An 18,712-nucleotide genomic window follows, 5' to 3' on the forward strand; every position below is an offset into this window, starting at 1 on the left:
ATAAATAGAGATGTAATCTAAACCTATTATCATTGAATAAAAATTTTCTAGCGCCGCCTAGGCACCGAGGACGTAAGCACATTGCCGAACCTCGTTAAAATTCTTGTGTTCTTTCGTTTACTTTGCCTGATTTATCAACACAACCGTTAACGGCAATCGACAATGGCAGCTAACATACAAACAGTGAGACGGACCACCGTCACATGGCGTCCACACCATGCTCCTTTGGCATGTGTTTTCTCCCTGCCTGCATATATGTTGGATACAATTAAACTAGCATTTCAACATCACCTAGGCCGATTACTAGGGACGGTCATGCGTTAAGTTAAATTTCTGATCTATTTAAATCTGACTTGAAAATTAAATACTTCCATTCACATCCGATTTAATTTGGATTTAAAAGAATTTTATCCAATCCGAAATCAACCTGAATTTTTAGGTTAAAACTCACATCCAATAGGACTCCAAATAAATATATATAATTTTTATTAGATAAAACAATAATTTGATTGAAAAAATAATATAGAAAATTAGAAATATATATTATTATAATTATCCTTAAACATATAAAGAATAATTATAATATTATATCAGATTGAGTCATGATGAAATGCCCAACCCTACCAATAACTGGTTTTACTCCAACATTATATATGTATTAGATACAAGAATATATTTGATATACAGTTGTGGATCTACTAATTGTTTGAATTTCATTTTTTTTGATTAATTATTTATTTTGCCGATTGTATTCATCTTAAATTTTATTTATGCTCATTGTGTACAAAAAAAATTACGTTGTTAATATATAGAGAAAATAACCTCAGTAACAAAAAATGCATTATAATATACGAATTTAACCAACTTTTTTTGGATTTGCCAAAATGACCAACAAATTCGCAACGCGAGCTCAAATTTCGCAACCCAATTTCCAATTTGGCAACGCGAATATGTAAATCGCAACACAGAAGTCAAATTCGCAACGCGATAGTCAAATTCGCAACGCGAAAGTCAAATGTTTTTACGCGAAACACAATATTAATTTCGTAACACAAATGTAAACAGTATTATTGCAAATCATCTCTAACCTAAAACCCTAAAGCACAACTCAACCCCATCTCCATCTCTCACTCTCTATGGCGACATCCGTCCCCATCTCTGACGAAATTCATCCCCATTTCCGACGAAATCTGTCTATCTCCATCTCTCAGAGCAACCCTCACAACCATTCACGGTCAGAAATGGAAAATCAACCACCGAGGGTTAGTTTTTTAATTATTTTTATTTTGAAATTTTTGTATTATTATTAGATTAATCATTTCACTGATATTGCTAAATTCATTCGGCTGCTGCCAATACTGCTAAACTGTTTAGTCTTTAACCATGTGAAGTTAGTATTTGTCTTTGTTTTGTCTTTTTGTTTTGTTGAAGAAACCCTAAATTGCAACACCAAATTCACAACACGAAAATGAAAATCGCAACGCGAAACTAAAATCGAGTTGCGAATTTAAGTTTCAGAAACTTCTTTTATTCTGCAAATTGAAACTTGAATGAATTGCATTTCTTCAACCAAAAAGCAAAGACAAATACTAACTTCACAGTGTTGCTAATTTAAGTTTCAAGAATAAACTACTACTCTTTACGTTGTCCTTGAACCTGCACTAAACCTATATGTTGTCCTTTTAAATGTTTATATAAGTGCTTACTTCTGGAATGTTATCTGATGCATTTTGTGAACTATGATGGAATAATGACTTGAGTGAATACCGTGCTAGTTTGAAACATATTTGGCTTTGTTTTCACTGTTTAATATCATGTATGTTTATAGTGTATAATTTGTAGTTTTTGGTATATCTAACTTGGTATGTTTATTGTTTTTATAGAAATTTTTTTCGGCTGCATTGACCTTAAGGAATAAATTAAGCCTAGCCACTAAAATTGCGTCGATGCTTACACCTATAGAAAGAAAATTGATTGAGGATACTTGCTTCGGGCCATGGCTGAAAGTGCAACATACGGGTGGAGATGCTATGTTGACACATTTGTTTCTTCAGACCATGACTAACGATCTACCCGAGGGGGTACAACGTGGTGATGAGGAGATATGGTTTCATTTTCCTCCGGCACCGACGTATATTTGTTTTGGGCAGGAGGAGTTTTGCTTAATCACCGGTCTACGCTTCGGACACGATGATGTAGGTCGGTACACTAGTCATATCGCCCGCCCATCATGGTTATATCGGGTTTTTCCTGAGCTGGCAAAGTCGAAGCCGAGTATACACGTCGACGACTTGAAGAGATTATTTGATAAAGATGGTTTTACTCGGATGGATGACCTTGATGTTGTCCGAGTATGCCATTTATTACTTTTGCATGCCCATTTTTTAGGCAAAGAGGGCAGATAACCAATCTCCGAGGACCTAAATGCATGGAACTTGTTTCCGTGGGGTTCATATCTATGGAAAGCTACCTGGAAGAAGTTGTCGTCTGCCTTTGAGGACCGAAAAAGTTTGCGGGGCGATGGTTCTAAATACACTTTGATAGGCTTTACTTGGGCCTTTAAGGTAAGAATTTCTATATAATGTTTCCAAAATTATAATTAATTATTTAACAATTACTAATGTTTGTGTATTATATTGTTTTGTAGATTTAAATATTTGAGGTTTTCCCCAGCATACAGACATATACGATAAAAAGATCAAATGATATTCCTAGGGCTATTACCTGGAAGAGGATCCGCATGTTGTATTGAGAAGATTTACTCCCATATACAACGATGAATTATGTAAGTTAACACATAAATAATATATGGTATATATAAACAAGTTATTACTAGTACAAGTTTAACTTTATTTGAGCTTTTATATTGTTAGGAGGGCAACTATCCATTACAGAGGCTGACACCCACAGAGGTTGAGCTTGCCACTGATTGGTGGCAAGCTAGTAAGCGGTTTTTTGATGGGACGGATGATGAGCACCCCCCACTTCGAGAGCCATCACCTGATTGGGCCGATTCTATAGCTCGACACCCGGAGCCATAGCCTGATCGAGCCTCTTCTCCACCTCCACCATCACCTACTCCATCACATCATCGAGCCTCTTCTCCACCATCACATCATGATAGGCGACCGACAAAGAGGCCACGTCATTTATCTCTCTGTTCTCCACGTCCATGGGATGATTTAGGGGAATTACGTGATGAGGTCGGTGTTTTGCGTTATGAGGTAGGTACTTTACGTGAAGATAATGGTGCATGGAGTGATGAGGTTCGATCTTTACGTGGTGAGGTGATTTTTTACGCGATGACAATGGTGCACTACGTGGTGAGGTATATGCTTTACGTGATGAGGTTGCCGCTCTACGCGAGATTGTTTCATCGTTGCAGAATGATGTTCATACTCTACGCAATGAGGTAAATTTGTTTAATACTATACTAAAAATGCAAATAACCTTTTTTTGGCATTATTTATTTACTGATTTATGTATTAATTTATTTTCAGCGGCCCGATAAGGTAGATGTCTTATGTCAAGTTTTTCTTGCACGACGGGGTTTACGTATCAGACGTCGTGCACGTGCCATTACGTCTCCGTTCACCCCACTAGTGCCAAGACTCCGTAAGAAGAAGCTCGATGCACCTATCATCATTCAAGAGGCACCTCCTATCGTTCAAGAGGCCCCTCTCATCATCGAAGAAGCCCCTCCCACCGTTCAAGAGGCCCCTGTCATCGTTCAAGAGGTCCCACCCGCCGTTCAAGAGCCCGATTCATATGGCGTCAAATGTCGATATATTGATAAACCCCCTCGCGTGCCCGATATAATGGATACGAGTTGGCTTTCGTATGTGTTATCGGCCAGTACCATTCCTCAGCAGGAGAGGGAAACACTACCGGACACAATTACGGATAATACCCTTTGGGCAAAGACGCAATTGATTTTTATCTACATGAGCGGAGTAAGGGGTGTTATTCTGACCTATGTCAAATCGACGATGCTATTCATTTGTTTCTTGATCGGTCTTGGCGGGGTGTTTTATTAGGGGTTGAAGATAATGGCTATTTCAAAGAGGTGGTAAGTCTTATATTCTTCTTATATTACATTTTGATTAATTTTTTTAATTATTAATAAATTCACTAATATATTTATTTTTTTATAAAATAACATATTGATGCATGGGTGTCACGTCTTCTAATAATAAGGAAATTGAAGAAAAGAGGTACTCGATGGACTATTATGCCGACGTCTTTTCACACAGCTCACTTGAAGGATCAGAGAGATGCTTCATATAAGTTGACTAATGGAAAAGCTAAACTTTATCCTGCGTGGTGGGAGGTCGATAAGGTTCGTATTTATTTTTTGAATATTTTAAAGGTTTTCATAAATTTTATTTGATGTGCGCAATTATTTATGATTGCAAGTGTTTATCCCTGTTTTGGAAAATCGTCATTGGCTTCTCGTCGAGCTTCAGATCCCATCCTTGAAGACAATGGTATATGACAGCATGTTGAATTACATACCATTATCTGATTTGAGAGATATTATTACAAAGAGATGGAGCGATCATTTGGCTAAATACTTGAATGCGATTGATTATTGGACAAATTCTGGAAACAAGAAGCCAAAGAAGTTCAAAATTACAATGATCAGAGATGAGATTGCGCCACAACAAACACAGGGAGCCAGAGGGGATTGTGGTCCTATCGTATGCTTGTGCTTGGAACGTTTGACGATAGGAAGTATATAGTATCTACCTCCCACAGATAAAGATAGAGCTGCAGTAGGCTTGTGGTTTCGGCATTATATGACCAGATCGATATATGCGAGACGCTGCCTACCTGCATCTGCGTGCTGAAATTTGTACATAAACAATTGCTAAGTTTGAGCAAGTGTTGTTAACATATATACTCTTTAATTGGTTTGAAAATATTTGGTTAAGTACCTAGAGTAATTTGTTGTTTGTTGGTTTTAGATGTGTAGAAAGTGTTGTTTGAGCAAATGTTTGGTTTCTGCAGGTTAATCCTGAAGTGAGCTGCGTGAAATGTATTTGTGCATAAACAACAGTCTGGGGTACACTTTTTTTTTCTTTGTTTAATTGAATTTTACATTGAAAGTTGATTTGTTTAATTGATGAGGAAATAAGATTTATTTTTTGATTAATTGATTAGTAAAAGTTGATTTGTTTAATTTGATTTGTAAATAAGAATTATTTTTTTGCTTGTTTAATTGATTTGTAAAAGTTGATTTGTTGTTTCTAAAAAATTCAATCTGCATTATGTTTGAAGGCAAAAAAGACATGTTGAAGGTACAAATTCGCAACGCGAAAGTCAAATTCGCAACGCGATTTTTTATTTGACTTTCGCGTTGTGAAATTGACTTTCGCGTTGATCGCAACATACAACATCAAGGTATATACAACATCAAACACATTCCAAGCTATAAATACAAGCTAAGGACACTTAAAGAAGCAAGAGAACAACTATCCAAAAAATCAAACACAAGAGAAAATCCCAACATGATAACAATTGAACAGATCATATCAATGTTCAAACTCAAGTTGTATATTTTGATTTCCTTTTGCTTGGCACCATATGAGATTTGGATTTTGATGAGCATCGAAAGCATTTCGGACTTATGATTTGGGTGGTACTCAGAAGCATTTCGGACTTATTATTTTTGTTATTATTACAAGTTGTAGCCCTCAATTATCGGGATTTTTAGTTGCCATTTGTTGCATTTCTCGTATACCACCCAGATCATACGCCCGAAACGTTTCTGACGCTTTAAAGTTGACCAAAAAATATGATGGTCGGGATTTCCCTCGCGTTTAAAGTTGAAAAAAAACAATGGAAATTAGGAATAATCAATGATAACATGCATATTGGCTTGGGCTAATATTTATAGTGGAGCTGAAATTTATATTGAAATTCAAACTCAAATTGAAATTTAAATTCAAACTCCAATTATATATGAAATGAATTTGAAATACAGTTTTAAATTGAACATGAAAATTGCATAATTGATTCATACTATTCAAGTAACATGCTTTATGAACCATCAAGCTAAAAGACAATATTGATTGAGTTCAAAGCTGAGTTGTGAGTTGATGGGGTTGTAATACTTGTCACATGGTTGGAATAAAGTACTCAGATGGAAGAGATAGATTGTTTTGTTATACACAACCCATCCAATCTGAATGAAAATATACATACAATATAATCAAACCAAAACATACATACACAACAAATTTATACATAACAATGTTCAAATAATGTACCCACAAAAAAGAAATTAATCCGATAAAAAATGGTTATTTCTAACAAAGTTCGGAACATTATTTTTCCAAATAATGTACCCATAACAATGTTCAAATAATGTACCCACAACAATGTTTAATTGATTTGTTGTTTAATTTTCAATATGCATTATGTTGAAGGTAAAAAAGACCTGTTGAAGGTAAATTTGCAACGCGAAATAAGCGTTGCGATAGTCAAATTTGCAACGCGAAAGTCAAATTCGCAACACGAAAGTCAAATTCACAACGTGAAAGTCAAATTCAGTTTGCGATTTCGCATTGCGAATTTGACTTTCGCGTTGATCGCAACATACAACATCAAGGTATATACAAAATCAAACACGTTCCAAGCTATAAATACAAGCTAAGGAAACTTGAAGAAGCAAGAGAACAACTATCCAAGCAATCAAACACAAGAGAAAATCCCAACATGATAACAACTGAATAGATCATAGCAATGTTCAAACTCAAGTTACTAATGAATGTATAACTGAAAATGTATACATTCACACATAAAATACACATAATACAACGTTTGCATTTAAGTCCCAAAAGGTGAAGCCGATTGTGATTGGGATTTTGATTTTGATTGTGATTTTGATTTCCTTTGGCTTGACACCATATAAGCTTTGGATTTTGATGAGGATCCATTTTTTGGTAGAGGAAAAGATGATTGCATTGGCATTGGTGATCCATAGGTCAACCTTGTATAACCACTTTCCTTGCACTGACTACATGTCGATATCCTCTTCTCTTCACCTTTAGACGGTATACGATCATGATTTTTTGGTCGGACAGGTAGCCTGCTGTCCATGACTGGTGGCAAAACTGTTTGTAAGTCATATGGTATGTCCCACTCAGAAGGATGTGGACATGGGTAGACAATCTCGGCATAAGTCTGTCGATATACTTCTGTAGTATAGCAATCCATAGCATATGCGCTTGAATCATCTTGGTTTAGATGAAGAGCAACTTTTATAACATGACCACACGGATAACCAGATGTTTGACATTTCTTACAACTACACGTCTTTGCATTTAGATCGATAAGCCCATTTAAGTTATTATCCAATACTTCAAACAAAGTGTTTGAACATGGTTCAACTCTCTAAGACGTTGACTTCACAACACGTTTCGTTATAATTTTTCAGTCCATGGTGTAACATGATGTTCCAATGTTCCTGTAAATTTAAATAAATAATACTTAGTAAAATATATGATAAGTTACGAATTTAAAGAAATAATACCTGCATGGTTTCTTTTCTTGTAGTACCACTGTTGAATAGAGGCTCGAAAAAACTCCATTAACATAGTAATGGGTAATTTTCGGGAATGACGACTTAGAGAGTTGATTGATTCTACACTATTAGACGTCATAAAACCATATGTTGCTCCAAGTTGATGTACTATTGACCATCTTTCAAACCCGATATCTTCTAGTGTTTGAGCACATTGAGGCAAAACACGTCTTAAACAATTTATATACTTATTAAAATCCACTTCCCAATAAGCTTTTACAGCCTTCCAGTATGTCCATTTGTGATTTTTTATAGCAGCAGACCTTGATTTTAGATTTCTATATAAATGAACACCACAAAGTCCATGAAAAGCATATGTGAAACACCTTCTAACAGCGTTGTCAATTGAGTTTTCCCTATCGGATATGATTGTCAGATTGCTAATAGGACCTATATAATCCCTAAGATGCCCCATAAACCATGTCTATGAATCAGAGGTTTCAAATTTGCCAACCCCGTAAGCTATTGGCAGTATCCCATTGTTAGCATCCATGGAAACTGCTAATAAGTTTACTCCAAGGTATAGACCTTTCAAATGTGCTCCATCAACTATAATAACTGGGCGCATGCAAGTAATAAACAAACGAATCTACAAAATCATATACACAAGAAATATAATCATTTAAATGTGAAATGCATGCAACTAACAAAAATGAGTCAACAAAATTATAATTATTTACTAACTGCAGCACCAATGGCGATAAACAACAACTCAAAGCGTCAATCTCTATCTATTTTGATATGAGTTACCGACCCAGGATTTTTCAGCTTTAAATTGTGACAATAAGCCGGCAGTTGGGCAAATGATGCTTCTGGCGACCCCCTCAACAATTCCAAGGCATAACATTTGGCTCTCCAAACTTGAGAATATGAGATACTAATCTTGAACTGAGCATTCATGCCAGTCATAATTTCATGTCCCCGATATACCCTTCAATTCAAAAACATTAACTAAGCCAGAAAACCACCCAACACCTTTTTGTTTGCCTGTCTATGGTGAAGAAAAACTTGGGTTCTTGAACATGTATGTTTATCAATAAAAGTCCTAACTTGAAACATTTCGCAATCTTTTATCCTCTTTGCAATCATACGCCACGTACATTTTTTGTCAATCATACACCTTGTTTCGAAATGATCTTTGCTTGATTTGTTAACTCTTAGTTGATAGCCATCTTCCACACATTTCGTATACAAAGCTATCTTCAAGTCTTCTTTTGTATCAAAACAATCATCTTTCTTGATACGAATAACTTTTATGTAACAATCAACTGATATCTTTACCAACTCTTCTTCCGGTATCTGAAGTAATTCTGGCATATTCCAGTTATACTCCCGTGGCATTTTCTTCTTTTTCCTTTCTTCGGGGACTTATTCTTCTTCTTCTTTAGGGTTATATGAATTATAGAATGGATGTTCAACATGTTCATTCACAGTCGTAACTTCCTCCTCATTATCATCAACAACATCTTCCTCGGCAGCGACTGTTTCATCATCAAAATTTTGGTATTGGCCAATATCAAAATCATTACATGCAGGGTCTATTTCTTCTTCCATCACATCATCAAAATCCGAGTATTCCCCAAGATCAAAGTCCAGGTATTGACCAAGATCAAATTTCGAATACTGACTAGTACTCACAATTTTTTCTGTTGGCTCATAATCGTCTAACTGGTCATACGAAAACCGGAATTTGGTGCTGAAAGTTGATTGGGATTGGGATTTGGATTAGGAAAAGGTTGTGGGTTTTGAAATTGTGTTTGGTATTGGAAATATGATGAAACAAAATTTGCTTGGTGATGAAATTGTGGTGGAACCATTAAATTTTGGGTTGAATAACTTAGTTGATTACTACCCGCTACTGACCCAACTTCACTACTTCTAGGTTCAACAACATACAATGTAACATCATCTTCTTGCGAAACACTAATGTAAGCAATGAATCGTTCAACATCTTCATTGTCGGTTAACAAATAAACTTTACATTTTCTCAGATAAGATAGCCTAAATCCACTTAGAGGCTCTAAATTCAATTTCTTTGCAACACGTAATATTAGAGTTTCATAAGTTAACTTTTTTAATGACAGTTTTAGTTGAAGATTCATGGGTAAATGCACATATTGTAAAACACCATGAACATTCTCCCATGACCCTCCAAAACACAAATTTATCCAAACATGATCAACATTAAATGATTTCATTCTAAAAATTGTAAATTAATTTACTAAACAAACGAGCTATAAACTAGATATCATCACTAACTTAGAGAAAAACATACCTTTATTAAGTTGATAGTTGATAATTTGGGAGAGAAATCATTGAAAAATTATATAGAAATAAAATTATGTAAAAAAAATAGAGATGGGGAAAGATGTCGTTGGATATAGGAACGGATGTCGCCGGAGAGAGCGATAGATGGAGATGGAATGAGTTACGATTTAGGGATTTAGGTTATGAGTTGTTGCTGCTGCATTGTTATATACCCAAAACATTTGTGTTGCGAAACAAAAACCTGTTGCGAAATTAAATTCGCGTTGCTAATTTGAAATTCAGTTGCGAATTTGACTTTCACGTTGCGAATTTGACTATTGCGTTACGAATTTGGAAAATCGCAATGCGATTTACATATTCGCGTTGCGAATTTATTGGTCATTTTGACAAATCCAAAAAAAGTTGGTTAAATTCGTATATTATAAGATATTTTTTGTCACTGAGGTTATTTTCTCTAATATATATATATATATATATATTTACCTTTAAAAATATTTCTAAACGTTTCATTTTTAATATTAAACAAATAATTTAAACTTTTATAGTAGACCGACAAAAAGGTTAGTATACCTAAAGATTCGGATCATGATCTAACTCGATCCATGGACAACAGGGGATGAGCATCATAAATCAGTTTTAACAGTAAAGCATAAATAAACATTAGCTTTTCTATGAAGAAGAAAAGGTCTAAAAGAAAGGAGAGGAATAGCCAGTTGAAGAGCTGTAAATACCAATCTGGTCCCCTTCCCATGTCTAAAGCTTCCAATGCAATCTCAAATTGAGATGATAATATCATTCACGTCACCTCTTTAAAAGAATCGGATGCAATCAATTCAGTTTTTCTTTTCATAAATTAAACACTGCAAGCAGGAATGCATCTTTTTAAGCACTTTATCATTAATTTCATTTTTTCTCAGATCTCTTTTATATTATTATTCAGAAAATGGCTTTTGATGTATATGATACACATGTTAAGCAATGTATTGGACTTTTTCATAGCGTTGGTGGGTGCGTTTTTGTTTTTCTTGCAAAGGATAGAGAAGAAAAAAGGGCAACAAAAGTTGTGACTGCAAATTGCCCGTTAGTTTTGTTGTGTATCCGCCAATTCCATTAGCCTATCCTCTTCTCTCAGGTTTCATATATAGAAGATATTCAAGGAAAAATAATGAAGATATTAATAATCACAAAATAAATACTCATTTGCACTATTATACTCCATTAATAATGCTAAAACCTCCTTTTGTTGACAAAAAGTAAGAAAGATGACATTTTTACCCAGAAACCAAGAATTCCCACTCCTATAGTACACAGTTAATAGAAGATAAAATCTGGGTTTTTGTTATTGGGAGATATGTGTAGCATAGTTTGGTTTAGAAGGGATCTTAGAGCTGAAGATAATCCGGCACTTATAACGGGTGTTAGAGCAGGCCCTGTTTTTGCAGTTTTTATATGGGCACATGAGGAAGAAGGCCATTATCAACCCGGAAGGGTTTCACGATGGTGGCTTAAACACAGTTTGGCTCATCTCGATTCTTCTTTGAGGAGCCTTGGGACTTATCTCATCTCAAAGAGATCATCTGATAGTGTTTCATCTCTTCTCGAGGTTGTTAAGTCCACTGGTTCTACTCAGCTCTTCTTCAATCATTTGTATGGTTAGTTTCCATCCCTTTTTTTTCTTGGAAAATTAAACTAAATTATGATGATGTATACTAATAATTGACTTTTGTGAGGCTTGCATCAATTGCGAGATAATTTCGTATAATTGTGATTGATTGAAGGATTGTTCACTAATTTTGGGTTTCCCAGTTTGTTCAATTTTAGCAAGCTTGTCAGTGGTTTTCATTGGTAGTTTCTTTGTTTGCCAGTTTCTATTCAAAAAGATGATTATGTTTGTACGTATAATAATTGAGTCTTATTAGGCTTGCATCAAGAGAGAGAGAGATTATTATAATTGTGATTGATGTCCACTGATTGCAATCAGCTGTTGTATAAATTTTGTGTTTCTCTCCGAATCTCCATTACAAGCTTGCCTGTAATTTTAATTTGTTAGTTTCTTTATTTGCCAGTTTCTATACAAAAAGATGATTATATATAATATTTGAGCTTTTATGGGGCTTGCATCAATGGAGAGATGGATTCTTATAATATTTGTGGACTGATTGTTCAGTAATTGCCATCAGCTTGTATAAATGGCCCTTTCTGAAATTTTGGGTTTCTGAGTATGTTCCATTTAAGCATCAAATTCTGAGTAAATATGAAATGTCCATTAACATGCTAGCTAGTTTCACATTTTAAGAGGAAATTTGCTCTTTGGTTTGCAGATCCTATAACTCTGGTTAGAGATCATCGAGCAAAGGAAATATTGACAGCCCATGGTGTAACAGTGAGATCTTTCAATGCTGATTTACTTTATGAACCTTGGGATGTAACCGATGATAATGGATGCCCCTTCGCTACTTTTTCTGCTTTCTGGGAAAAATGCCTTAACATGTCTTTTGACCCTGAAGCTCCACTTCTTCCACCTAAAAGAATAGTTTCAGGTTATTCTCCATTAAAATGCCCCTTCTTTTCCTCGGTGTTCAATGCATATCGGATATGGGTAGGAGATATAATCTCCCAAAGACCCTCCAACTACTTGAAAAATTGAAATATCTGTATAAATATGCTCATCCGAGTTTGAGTGAAATATAGTTTTTCCCTATTGCTAATGCGTTTGATATTGATGCATTACTTCCACAATATCAAATTTTGAAACTGGGGAGCAGCTCGAGGCATTTTTTGCTTAGAATGTCATATCCTTGTTGAAACTATACATGTTTATTGCTCAATCTGTGTTAACAGGTGATGTGTTAACTTGCACTGTGGATCCATTGATGTTCAAAGACGAATCTGAGAAGGGAAGCAATGCACTTTTAGCTCGAGCATGGTCACCAGTAGGGTTGCACAGAAGTCGGATTTCAATCCGATCCGGATCGGTTTTTATCCGATCCGGTTTTTTCTCATAGAAAAAGAATCGGTTTATAAAATAACCGGTTCGGTTTCTAACTGGTTTGGAGGGCCGGATATCCTAACCGGTGTAACCGGTTTCGGTTTTAAAAAAACCGGTTTTTTTTAAAAATCGGTTATAAAAAAACCGATTTTAATATTATTAAAATTACATCGTCATCAATTGCAACAAAGTTTACGATAATTGAAATACTTAAATACTTCCAAGTTTGATAAATTTAAATACTTAAAAACTTCCAAGTTCGATAAATTCAAATACTTAAAAACTTCAAGTTCGATAATTGAAACAAAGTTTACGATAATTGAAATAAAGTTTAAAAATAAACTACATTGCCATCTCTTCTTCATCATCTTCGTCTTCTTCGTTTGGAGGGGATATTCCAAGTTCGACTCCTTCAATGTGTAAGTTTGCTTCCAAATCGGCATCAATTGCATCTTCTAGGGTGGTGATATGTTGCTTACGAGCCGCTCCATCCAAATAATCCTTTAAACAAATGCATACTTCCACCGACTCGGGACTTAGTCTTGATCTCCGTTGCGATATATCCCTGCCACTAACAGAAAAAGCGGATTCCGAAGCTACCGTAGGAGCTTGGACGGTTAGTAAATCACGGGCCATGGCGGCTAGAATCGGAAATTGTGCTTCCTTTTCTTTCCACCAAGCCAAAATATTCAAACTTTCAAACTCTTCAAATGTCATTTTTGATAGAAAATCGCATGACATATAATTTCCTAACTCGCTACTTGGGGTGGTAGTACGTGATCGTTTGGATTGGGAATTTACAAGAGTGTTAAAAAGATTCAAATTTATGTTACTTGGACGTCTACTAGATGATTCTGCATTCATTCTCATTTGATCGTGTATTACACTACTTGATCCGTATTTAGTTAAATAAATTGCAAACATGTCTCGAAAACATTTTTTAAAATAATTTATTTGGTTTTGGACAAAGTTGGGTTCATCATCGGTTAGATTAAAAGCAAACGCAATTTATTCAATTAGTGTTTCAACCCCGTCAACATTTAACGTTGGGTTTAAAGCGGCGGCACAAGTAAAAATGGGGGGAATCTCCTTAAAATATTTTAAAAGTTTTTCCTTCATTGCAAAGTCAATTTCTTGAAAAACTTCGGTTTCAAATTCAAAGTCATTTAGTCGGGTAGCCAACAAAAATATTTGATTAAGAACCAACGGGCTAGTAGGGATAAATTTTTAAAAAAAGTTGTTTCATTTTAAAAATCCCAAGCAAATCGGTTATTTTGGCTATAGTTTCCCAACTCGAATCCGGATAAATGTTTGGGACATGACCCCTCTCGAAAAGCCGATCGTGAAATGTTTGCAATGTTTCCCTTTGCCTTAAGGCAGTATGCATCATCATCTAAGTTGAGTTCCAACGAGTTGGACAATCCAAATTAGGACCCAAAGCTTTTTTATTAACGGACTTACAAAATCGTTTATAATCATTTAGTCTTTTGTTGTTGTTACAAAGAACCGATTTTATCATTGTTTTAAATTCTAATCTAATCGGCTCAATAACCTCCAAACCGGCTTGCACGGATAAATTAATTATGTGTGCAACGCAACGGGTATGAAAAAATGCACCGTCTAAAATCGGTGAAAGTAATATTTTCAATCTTGGAACCGCATTTGTATTATTCGATGCATTATCAAAGGATATAGAAAAAACTTTATTTTCTAATTTATAAAGACAAATTACCCTTTTTAAAAGTGTAAATAAATTAGCACCGGTATGCGGCTCACCGAATAATTCAAACGCGATTGTTCTTTTCATCATTTGCCAATTATCTTGATCTAACCAATGTGACGTAACGGCTAAAAAAGAATTTCCGGTATTATGAGGGGAACTCCAAACGTCACATGTAAGCGACACACCATAACGGTGTTCTTGAAATCCTAAAATCATTTTTTCCCTCGCCGTACGCCACATTTTTATAGCATCTCTTCTAAGGGTAGTACGACTTACTTGAGTATAACGTGGTTGCATTAGTTGTTGAATTGTTGTCGTGAAATCTTTATCATCAAAGTGGTCGAACGACAATGCTTTTGTAATCACGAACTTTGTAAACGCTTCTCGTAATTTTTCGTTGTCGTAAACAAAAACACCACCTTGCGGTGTAAGATTCGATTGACTAGGATCCGATCTTGAGCGAAGTGCCTTGCATGATTTTGTCAAATGGTTCTTCAACGTTGTGTTTCCTTCCGATGCAAGCAACTTTAGACAAAGTTTACAACGCGCCCTCCTCGAGCCATTTGACATCTCACATAAATCGTAGTGATCCCAAATATCTTTGTTTCGAGTGTGCTCGATCACTCTCACGACTTTAAGGTTTCCCCCGACGGAAGATTCAGTCGTATTACTCATGATGAACAAAAAATTACAAAAATAAGATTTGAGAGATGTTTAGGTATTGTGTAATAAGATTTGAGAAAGTTGTAATCAACCAAATACATCCACAACCTATTTACACATGCTTAGGGTGGTAAAATGGTAATTTTTTAAAGAAAAAAACGGTCAAAAACGGTCACAAACCCCCCCCCCCCAACGGCTATATTAACGGCTAGTTTTTTAAACCCAGACCGGGTTTTTTTTCCGGATAAAAACTGGTTTTTAACCGTTTTTTTTTTCAAACCGGTTTAAAAAAATCCGATCCGGTTAAAAAAACCGGTTTTTTTCAAATTCGATTTCGGATATTTTTTTCGCAAAATCGGATATTTAGATTTTTTGTGCAACCCTAGTCAGCAGGATGGAGCAACGCTGATAAGGCTTTGACAACATTGATTAACGGACCTTTACTTGAATACTCAAAGAACAGACTAAAAGCTGATAGGCAACAACCTCATTTCTTTCCCCCCATTTGCATTTTGAGGAGGTTAGCGTCCGAAAAGTCTTTCATCTCGCCCACATGAAGCAGGTTTTATGGGCTAACGAGGGGAATAAAGCTGGTGAAGAGAGTGTAAACTTGTTTCTCAAATCAATTGGTTTGAGAGAGTACTCAAGATACTTGAGTTTTAACCATCCTTACTGACATAAAAAGCCTCTTCTTGGGCATCTTAAGTTCTTCCCTTGGGTTGTCAATGAGGGTTATTTCAAGGCATGGAGACAAGGTAGAACTGGTTATCCATTAGTTTATGCCGGCATGAGAGAATTATGGGCCACCGGTTGGCTACATGATCGAATTCGAGTTGTCGTTTCAAGTTTCTTTGTTAAAGTTTTGCAGCTTCCATGGAGATGGGGTATAAAGTACTTTTGGGATACCCTTTTGGATGCAGATTTAGAAAGCGATGCTCTCGGTTGGCAGTATATATCCAGTACTCTTCCAGATGGTCGTGAGTTCGACCGCATCGATAATCCACAGGTTTAGCTGCAATTGTTTTTATTTCTCTTTCATGAAGTGTATGAAATCTAGTTTGTGCATTCTCTTCTAGTTAAGATTTTTACAGTTTGAAGGTTACAAATTCGATCCAAATGGAGAATATGCCCGGCGGTGGCTTCTGGAACTTGCAAGACTTCCAACTGATTGGATTCACCATCCATGGAATGCTCCTGAATCTGTGCTCCAAGCTGCTGGAATTGAGCTCGGGTCGAATTGCCCTCTGCCCATTGTAGGAATAGATGATGCAAAATCTAGGTTGGAAGAAGCACTTTCAGAGATGTGGCTACTAGAAGCTGCTTCAAGAGCTGCAATTGAGAATGGAACTGAGGAAGGCCTTGGAGACTCTACCGAGTCAGCACCTTTTGCGTTTCCGTAAGACATACAGATGGAGGAAAACCTTGAACCAGCAAGGAACAATGCTTCAGCTACAACTCGGAGATACCAGGATCAGATGGTTCCTAGCTTGACTTCTTCATTGTTGAGAGGTGAACACGAAGAACCTTCTTCCTCTCTTTGAACATCTGCAGAAGAAAGCAGAGCTGAAGTTCCAAGAACTATAAATATAAATCAAGAACCACAAAGAAACACATTAAACCAAGGGATTCTAGAAACAGTACACAACGAAAACATGTTGTTGCAACTTAACTTCCCAATGGGGTTGAGAAATGCTGAGGATTCCACGGCAGAATCATCTAGCAGTAGAGGTAGGATAGAAAGGGATGGCGGAGTTGTTCCGGTTTGGTCCCCGCCGTCTTCGAGTTATGCAGTGCAAGTCATAGGTGATGAAAATGGTATCAGCGTGAGCTCATCTTATCTACAGAGGCCACAGTCCCACCAAATCGTTAATTAGAGGCAGCGGTTATCTCAAACCGGGTAAGTACTTCTGAAACATTGTTCCATATCGAACCGATCAATTATCGATCTAATACCACTGTAATCATGACTACTTCCACAATATGATTCACAGGTAAAACAAATACACACAGAAGGCAGTCGCCTAGTACTTACGGAATGCTCGATCTTGTGGCCGGATCAGACGATAACATGCCACATGTTACTGACCCCATCTATTGTCCATCAATCTAACTTGATCTGCAGTCGACTCCGATCTTCGATGAGTCAGTCATATCTGCTATTCCTTTTTCCCCGATGTTCTACCAGCATAGCTCTGCTGTATAGTATTTTTCTTATTTATTCAGAAAGGGAAGAAGAGATTGATGGTAGAAATGGTGTAATCCTGTAATAAAACCAGGCTTTGTGTATTTACATTTTGACTAATTAGCAAGTTAATGTACTGTATAAAGCCATTCTTGTGTTTCTTCTACTTTTTTATTTTGCTTGAATTACTTATAAATTTTCAAATATTAAATTCGATATTTTATTGAACAAAATTTAAGCTCTATAAACTTTGCTGATACACATAAAATCATGACATGGTATAATATTTCCTCCATCTCAAATAATTGTTACTTTTTTTTAATCTTTGATGGTAAAAATTGTTTGACTTTGACTTTTTATATTAAAAAATTATTATCATAAATTTTTGAAAAATATATATTTTAAAATTCCCGAATGTAATAGTTTTTAATTTTTTTATAAATATTAATTAATTTATAAAACCTTAAGATATCTCAAACCTTTCGTAAAATTTAAGTCTAATCTAATTTTGTTGACAAAAAATTAAAAAGCTCCGACCTGCCGGATTCGAACCAGCGACCTAAGGATATCTATCGGATTTTACCCACTACAGTCCTCCGCTCTACCAACTGAGCTAAGGTCGGTTTCTGAAAACTAAATTTATGTTATTATATTTAACATTATATTTTGCATCTTTCTGGAAATTTTTTTCTTTGCATTAATGAAGATAAAAATTTGAATGAATAGATGTATAATATTGTTAACTACGAATATAAAAATAAATTAAGCATCAAAATTTTAAAATATGAATCTAATAATTAATCAACATAAATATATGTTTCACTTAATGGTATAGTGGGTTAGATCTTAGACGTTTAGATTTTCATTATTAAAAAATAATTTAACTTATAACTTAATTTAATCCAATCATTTGAGGGTTTCTTTTACCTATTGAATCAAATTTATATAAGCTCGCTGAGTTTCGGGTTTTTAAAGATACACAAAATGGAATATATCATTAATTTTCAATTTGATTTAAATATTAGTTACAGTGACAATTTAATATCCTTGTTTGCCCATTTAATTGTAAACCTAAAACGGCTTGGTGATTTCAAAGATCATGCATTCTCTTTACGTCTTTGTTCTTAACAGCTCCCATTGAATGTAAAGCATCTTTGTGAAAGGATTTCACTCAGCAACAACCTACCAAAATATAGTACATCTACATTTGCCATTAATAACTCTTTTACTTGAATTCTACTGCAATACGGTTATGTGTTTAACACACGTAGTTTCGATATTTTGTTCATTTATTTCAAA

At 35.4% G+C, this 18,712-nt stretch overlaps 1 non-coding gene and 1 pseudogene across 1 annotated transcript; one reads left to right on the plus strand and one right to left on the minus strand.

The window, feature by feature from the left end:
- The first annotated feature begins 10,799 nt into the window (after positions 1-10,799).
- Positions 10,800-17,132, plus strand: LOC120180641 (annotated as a pseudogene).
- Positions 17,133-17,944: 812 nt separating this feature from the next.
- TRNAY-GUA lies at positions 17,945-18,036 on the minus strand. The gene is given in 2 exon segments: positions 17,945-17,980; positions 18,000-18,036. It is a non-coding gene; the product is annotated as a tRNA-Tyr (tRNA).
- Between the last annotated feature and the right edge of the window lie 676 nt (positions 18,037-18,712).

Source organism: Hibiscus syriacus, unplaced genomic scaffold (genome assembly GCF_006381635.1).
Source record: "Hibiscus syriacus cultivar Baekdansim isolate YM2019G1 unplaced genomic scaffold, ASM638163v2 tig00112498_pilon, whole genome shotgun sequence".
In the NCBI taxonomy this organism is placed as follows: Eukaryota; Viridiplantae; Streptophyta; class Magnoliopsida; order Malvales; family Malvaceae; genus Hibiscus; species Hibiscus syriacus.